General features: G+C 36.7%; 1 pseudogene; it reads right to left on the reverse strand.

Moving 5' to 3' along the window:
* Positions 1-5,047: 5,047 nt before the first annotated feature.
* Positions 5,048-5,627, reverse strand: LOC115846032 (lysosome-associated membrane glycoprotein 1 pseudogene; annotated as a pseudogene).
* Positions 5,628-8,353: the final 2,726 nt, after the last annotated feature.

The following is an 8,353-nucleotide window of genomic DNA, read 5'->3' on the forward strand; positions in this document are numbered from 1 at the left end:
ACAGTTTATTTATATATCTGAATATATCAATATTTTTATGGTTTCTGGATTTGGTGTTACCTTTAGAAGTACCTTTATCATTCTGTGTCTATCTTTGGAAAATCTCCTCTCATTTCTTCTAGTAAATCTTATGGGGCATAGTGACAACGATCCCTGCTGTTTCTGCCTCTTCTTCCCTATCTTGTTCTTCCTGTTTGGACATTTGAAATTTATAATATTAAATTTTAGTTTCATTGTCGGTCAGAATGCATGAAACCAGAAGAAACACTTATATTCTTTATTGTTGGCATTATATATCCATGTACATTCTAGTCTTAAATATTTTCCAAGATCTATTCCATTAATATGATCATTCTTCCTGGACACATTTCAAGATGTGTTGAATTCCACTTATTTGTTTACTGCCTTTATGTCCTGAATCTGTTGCTCTTTGGAAATTAAAAAGAAGTGGTGAGGTATAAGGAAGCACATATGATAGCTTAGGGAAAGATAGAGGAAAGAGAGCTTGAAATGTTCATTAAATTGAAATAATAATTGAAATAAAGGTAATATACTTAGTAAAAGGTGATTTAATGACTTGGAAAATTTAATTACATTGATGTGATTAAAGTGTCACAAAACATTGTTATCATCAGAATTGATTTGTGAGCACTGTTGCAATTTTAGATTCATGAACTACAACAGGAGATGAAATAATTTTGCCCTCCAGTAAAGAGTGAAAGGACTTTAGCTGCAAAGCGAAAATACATATAATGGTGACTTGACAGTGTGCCTTCTTACTCCTCTCTCTCTCTCTCTCTCTCCATCCTTCGCCTTTCTTCCTCTCTCTTTTTTGCTTTTTCCTCCTTATTTCTCTCTCTTCCCCTTTCTTCTCTTACATTCTGTGCTGATTCCCTACCTGTACACTGATTTTTATGTTTTCGGAAATTAAGTTCATTAATTTGCTATACGTGTGTCTGAGCAGGAAGATGAGACTGGCCCCCATCACAAATCTCATTACCACTCAGAAGAAAATTTTTGACTCATTCCTGAATGATTATGTTTGCAATTAACTATTAGTGATATATATATATATATATATATATATATATATAAATTATATCTTGACACATGTCTGAATGTTGTTAAATTATAACTTACTTTCAGTGTCAGTTGACTTTTGCTAATCTTGGCTTTAAAGTCATCCAAAGTACTGTATATTCCAGTGTTTTTGCTTCTTCATATGTGGGCCAAGTATTTAAAATATAGTATTTTAGTATTTAAATATCAATTTTATGCTTATATTTTTATTGTGGTAAAATGTACCTAATATAAAATTTGCTATTTTAATCATTTTTAAGTGAATATTCAGTGACATAAATATATTAAATAAGCCATCATCACCATCCATCTGCAGACGTTTTCATGTTACCAAACTAAAACTCTACCCTTTAAATAATAATTTCCCTTTACCCCCTCCCCTTAGACCCTGGCAACCACCATTCTACTTTCTGTCTCTTTGAATTTGAGTACCCTAGGTACTTCATATAAGCAGAATCATACAGTGTTTACCTTTTTGCAACTGGCTTATTTCAGTTAGCATAATGCTTTGAGGTTCATCCATGTTATGATGTGTGTTAGAATTTTCTTCCTTCTCAGGCTGAATAATATTCCATTGTTTGTATATACAACTTTTTGTTTATCCATTCATCCATTGATGGACACTTAGGTTGCTTCCACCTTTTGGCTTTTGTGAATAATGCTGCTAGAAACAAGAGTATTCAAATATCTATTCAGGTTTTTGCTTTCAATTCTTTTAGGTATATATCTAAAAGTGAAATTGCTGAATCATATGCTAATTTCTAGGTTTAATTTTTTTGAGGAACTACCATACTATTGTCCATATGGCTATACCATTTTACATTCTTACCAGCAGGGTACATTGTTACAACAATTTCTCCACATCCCTGTCATACAAATCTCCATCAATCCTACTAACCATCTTAAAGGGTGTGAAGTGGCATTTGATTGTAGTTTGATTTTCACTTTTTTAATAACTAGTGATATTGAACTTCTTTTCATGTGCTTATTGGCTATCTGTATATTTTCTTTGGAGAAATATCTTCAAGCCCTTTGAACATTTTCAAATTATGCTGTTTGCTTGTTTGTTGATTCATTGGAGTATTTTGGAAATTATTTGATAGGTGACTTGCAAGTATTTTCTGCCATTGTGTGGGTTACCTTGTCACTTGGTTGGTAGTGTCCTTTGATGAATAAGTATTTTAATTTTGACTCTTTTTTTTGTGGTTACTTGTGTTTTTGGTGTCATTTTCAAAAATTATTGCTAAATCCAATGTCATGAAGCTTTTGCCCTATGTTTTCTAAGTTTTATGGCTTTTCACTCTTAGATTTATGTCTTTGATCAACTTTGAGTTAATTTTTGTATATGATGTGTAGTAAGTAAGGGTTCAACTTCATTCTTCTGCATGTGTATATAATCTTCCCAACACAATTTGTTGCAAAGACCTGTGCTTATCTTCATGTCTCTTTCCAAGTTGTGCTTTTTAAAGCACTATAAGATGAAAACATTTATTCCTTCAGGCAAGTGATTTCTTTCTCTTTTTCCTTGTTATTCAGAAACTTTTAAATCAACTTTGTTTTTGAAGGTAAAATATATTTTTTTATTTTTCTTATTCTTTTTTTGCACATTATCTTTAAACTTTTTATTTTATATTGGAGTATAGTTGATGAACAATGTTGTGTTAGTTTCAGGTGTACAGCAAAGTGATTCAGTTATACATATACATGTATCTATGCTTTTTCAAATCATTTTCCCATTTTGGTCATTACCTAATATTGAGCAAAGTTCCCAGTGCTATACAGTAGGTCCTTGTTGGTTATCGATTTTAAATATAGCAGTGTGTACATGTCAATCCGAAACTCCCTAACTATCCCTCCCCCCCCCCTTCCCCCTGGTAACCGTAAGCACCTTCTCTAAGCCTATGTGTCTGTTCCTGTTTTGTAAATAAGTTCATTTGTATCATTTTTTTAAGATTCCACATACAAGCAATATCATACCATATTTCTGTTTCTTTATCTCACTTACTTAGAGATAAAGAGCTCAGTTGTGTACTAGTAAATTTTAGACATGGAATAAACCATCCTTCAATGACAAAACCAGTTATTACCACAAATGCTAGTCTGATCTCTCAACTCTGTTTGCCACCATTGCCCCTAACACTGGAGTATTACAGAAAAAATGAGAGAAAAAGATGATGATATATCAATTGATAGGTAGGCAGGCAGGCAGGCTGAAAATAGGCACTTGTATCATTAATTAGCTTTGCCTTCACCATATATTAGTGAAGGGTCCTAAGTGGCATAGTTCTTCAGCCTATATAGTCTGAAGAATAGACCTTGATGAGTAATAAATAAAATTGACATCATTTTTAGTTTTAAAATGCCTCTTTTTAACAAAAATAAGCATTTTTTTTTTTTTTTTTTGGAATTGTCCACTGTCACACAGAGAATCCTGTAGCTTTTGGGGACATACTTGTCATCGGGGCTTCTTTGCTGTCATACCATTTCTGCTTCCACTAGAAACAAAATATTTGGAGGAGGGTAGGGAGGTGAAATAGGCAGCAAGCCAGAGTTCAGTCAGCGGGACAGTAAGACGTACAATGCTCAGAATGCCTAGGAAAATGCTACTGAAGTAGAGTGCGATCAATATTGGGCCTGAGGCACATGGCAAAGAAGAAAGATTCTGTAGATGAGTAGAAATGGTCCTGTGGATGATGGAGCAGTAGGAGGTATGTGTCATGGACTTTGTCTTAGCAGGGCCTTAGCGGAGGGCTTTTTACTCTGAGAAACCAGTGCTGTGGCAGGCCAAGAGAATAGAAACTGTATTAACCTAGGAACAGTTAGGTATATATTTGAAAAAATAGAAATATATTTATTTAAAATTGTTTCCTGATGCCAAAAGAGGCAGTGTACAGAGTGGCAGAAACCTACATATTGAATATTAAGGTCAGTAAGAGGAATTCAATCTCAGTTCATCCTATAACCATGTGTAAGTTACTCTTTATCTCTAAAATAGTAAGAAGCATATTTAGAGTACAAACAAATACCTGAAGATAAGAGATGTAAATTTCACCGTACAATGCCTGGCCCGTAGATCAGTGGTGACTGACATTCACTGTTGTTGTGGTTTCCACACAAACAAGCAAGAGAATTCTGTCAGCATTATTACAAACAATGAATTGCATATGAACTGACCCTTTAAGTGTACGGTCACAACCCAGCTTTAAGTGGATAAAGCAGTACAGTGAAACCCATATTATATACAAGTACAGAAACAGGATCACCCTGAACTTGAAACAGAGACTGAAAATCGTAAGTAAAAATAGTACCCATTTTTTTTTTTAGTATTTTAGTTAAAAGTGCCAGTTTTTAAGTGGCAGAATATAAAAATGCCAAAGGATAAGTCCAGTTGACTCTGTAATGCTTGAATTTTGTGCTGTTCATCCCTCTATGAGTCATGCCTCTCCTGATTTTTAAAGCTTAGCTTAAGCATTTGAAATTTTCATGTTTTGGAATACTTTTGTTTTAGATTTTTCTTTCTTCTATTGTTTTGAATCTCTTAATTGTGTCAGTGTAGCCGTTAACTATCCTTCGTCAGTTATAAGTGTTAAAACCCAAGGCTTTGACTTCATAAGGCCTAAATCAGAATAGAGAATGAAGAAAGCAAATGCCAGGATCTTAAAAACATTAAATGATAAAGGAACCAGTGCCAATTTAGAAAAGTGCTCTTATCCTTACCTTAGAGTTCTACTTTGGTAAATGTTAATATTTAACCAGTTAGCAACACTAACACCACTATTTCAACAGTTAACCTTTCATGTATAGTAAACGTTGCAAGATGAACTTCATATTTGATAAAGCAGACTTGGTTAAAAAAAAGTTTACAAGAAAGTTCATCTCCATTTCAATGCTAATTTAACTCAGGGAAAATGAATATAACCTCTTGCAATTGCTGTTGATATATAGTGGTGGAAAGTAGTTTCAAATGCTAAACTGTCTAATGCCCATCATGACTTCTGTTCATGCCAATGAGGTAAGCAATTAGGACAAAGAGAGCATTTCCTGAAAGGGCACCCCCAGTGGCAACAGAACTCAGCATGGTATTTCCATTTCAGTAACATTTTTCAACAGATCCAAACTTGTTACCTTCAAACTTGAAAAGCCTGGACCCATCCAAACTTTGAAAATGTTGACGGAAGATGCATTTGTGACTTGAACATTTTCCTCAGGATTGCCCTTAGGGAAATTGCCAGTGGTGGCTTGAAGACTCTCAGTGAGCCATTGGAAGCTTTAAAAGTGGAATTTCTGATGCTGTATGGAGTTGGATTTAACTGGATTCCTTGTAGGAAAAACAGGCTAGAAGTTGTATCTATTCCAACACTGAAGACAAGAGGAGTCACAGTTTCACTGAGGAGTTCCAGTGTCACTAAATGAGAATTATAGCTCAGTGGCTTTATTTGGATTGATATTAAATGCCCTTGTCACAACTGCCTTATAGCTTTTCTCATAGGTGATAATCATTCGTCAGCCCATGCTATAAGCAGACCAGTTCCATTTGTGCTATACATAGTGTACTTCTAAGCAGGTGGACTTTCTGGGGAACTGGTAGGCTTGGGCCTTGGGGCTGTTATTGGGAAAGTCTCTGCTTACAGAGTATTTCTTCCTTGTTGAAGTTATTTGAAAGGTATTCCTGGATAGTTCCTTCATATAGTTTAATAGTTACATTATTTGTGTGTATCTGGTTGCCTCTGACATGCCTCTATTTATGTCTGCCATGATGTCAGGTATAGATTCCACAATCTTGATTCTTTTTGCCCTTGCATTGGGAGAAATAGTTGTGTCTGACAAGTTACAACCAAAACTGAACAGTTGGACACTGTAAGGCGTTGCATTCCGTATGGAATCGAAGGTCAGTGTATATCCTTCAAAAGCAGTCACTGTACTCGCGTCAGAAGCTTTGTCTTAACCACAGCGGCTACTATTCAGTATTTCTGCATTAGGTGGTAGATTAAAGGTCACTTTTTTTTTTTTTTTTTTTTTTTTTTTTTTTTTTGCGGTACGCGGGCCTCTCACTGCTGTGGACCCTCCCGCTGCGGAGCACAGGCTCTGGACGCGCAGGCTCAACGGCCATGGCCCACGGGCCCAGCTGCTCCGCGGCACGTGGGATCCTCCAGGACCAGGGCACGAACCCGCGCCCCCTGCATCGGCAGGCAGACTCTCAACCACTGCGCCACCAGGGAAGCCCTAAAGGTCACATTTTTGTCATCAATTTTGTGTAATATTTCCTCAAGAAAGCAGCTTGAGAAGTCGTCCATTGTGCAAGATGCTCAGTAACCGCTTTTCATCTTAAACACTGCAGGTGTACTGTGCCGCGGTCATGAAAGCAGCTGCATGAGCAGTTACCCCCTCCAAATACCACCCAGGGCTGCCAGGGACAGGAAGGGTTGGAACAGGAGGCCCAGGTGGGTTTCCACTGCACCTCCACCATCTGCCAGGATCTCTGGTGTATCTGCCTACATTTGGAAGTTAGGAAATAGGCAAAAAGACCACTAATCCAGGGGTTAGGATATGGCAAGAAAGAAACATGTCAGCAAAATTGAGATGCACCCTGTTGCTTGAGCCCTTTGGACCAAGATGGAGACCTTGGTGGCACAGACTGCTTTGCCTGCCCTGTGAACACTATCATGTGAGCCCCCTCTTGTGGTGGTTTTGTTACTATTTTTAAGCTTTCAAACTTAGATATCTGTGTTCTACTCCAGTGTGACTGAATGGGTGAGGTTTTCCTTTAGGGCCATATCCTAATATTTGACAATGTCAGCTACTGAAAAATTCAAATGCTCTATTTTGCCTTTGAAAATAATGATTGACAGTGATGTCATTGTTCCTGCAACTGCCTTATGATTCTCTTAATTCCCTAGTTCTTCAAGAAGCTAACTCTGATGGAGATTTTAGTTTGCATAGTAGTAAAGGGATGGCCTGGTGATCAAACCCTGTGTAAGGGAAGAGAAGGAAGCAGAAGTCCAGTCGTTTGTGATGTCGGGCCTCAGGTGTCACCATGGGGGAGCTCTGGAGAGCCAGGATCAATGCATGATGGGCCAAAAAGGCCAGTACTTGACACTCCTGCTTTCATCAGTCATTGGCTTTGGGCTGACCCAGGAAGGGTATGACCTTGAAAAATGTGTCTCTTTACAGTAGAGGCATTCCCTTAAGTGGATGACAGATGAAAGCTGGGGCAAAGATCTGGGGCAAGATCCTTCCTTGAAGAAGGGTCTTGGTGGTTCATTGCATTCATCATGTAAGTAATACTCCAAAGATTTGACACACCGAAATATAGGCTGACTTGAAGTAGCTCTGGTTTGTTTTCAAAGTTATTTTGCAAACTATTGTCTTTTACAATGAAGAACTAAGTGTCCCATAGTTGAGAGGTAGAGCTGTGTTTCATTATAAAGTACTGCTGTATTTTCTTTTAATATGTTCATTGATTTAATGATACAAGCAGATATTGACATCCATGGTTTTAAATCTATCCAATATGTGTCCTCCAAGGATGTACAGTCCTGTTCTTTTTATTTATGGGGACCTAAAAATAATAGCGGACAAAGATAACAAGGCTCTGATTTACTTAGAATGAATGTTCAGTTTAATACTTCACGTTGATGTGCACTTGAATTATATCCCGCATTTGTGTGGCTTTGTAGAATGTGTTTTGGAATACATATTTTCTTTTCTTAAATATGACTGCCTGAATATTGCTTTTGTTATTCATTTGATGCTTATTAGCAAATGCTAGACTAAGCTAGGTGTTCTATAGACCTATTTATATAGAGCTTGTTGCCATGGTAACTAAGTGCTTCTCATTTAGAAAATAGACCAAGTTTGGTGGGAAAGGAAGGGTAGCTGCCCAAGGAATCCTTGGCCATATTAAGAGCGTGTTTGCTAGGAGTGGAAAGGGAAAAACAGGGAAATAATTCTCCCGTCTCACAGTAATTCCTAGTAGCTATTCCTGGGTCAAGTTATTAAAGAATCAGTCATATGGCAAAAAATGAGCCTGTCTTAGGGTTTCATGATACTTTATGATATATATGGTCTCATCTATTTACCAAATAAACTGTGTTCAAAAAAAGAAGGAACAGAAGAATCGAACAAAAGTCATTGTTCTTTGCACCAAATACAAAGGTCAACCCAATAACATGTAACATTTAAGAAAGATACAGTAAAATATTGGAGCTTTGTTCAATGGTATTTTGAATGGAAATATTTCATTCATTTTTAATTAACTTCCACTTCTAAATTG

This window comes from Globicephala melas, chromosome X, assembly GCF_963455315.2.
Source record: "Globicephala melas chromosome X, mGloMel1.2, whole genome shotgun sequence".
Taxonomy (NCBI): domain Eukaryota; kingdom Metazoa; phylum Chordata; class Mammalia; order Artiodactyla; family Delphinidae; genus Globicephala; species Globicephala melas.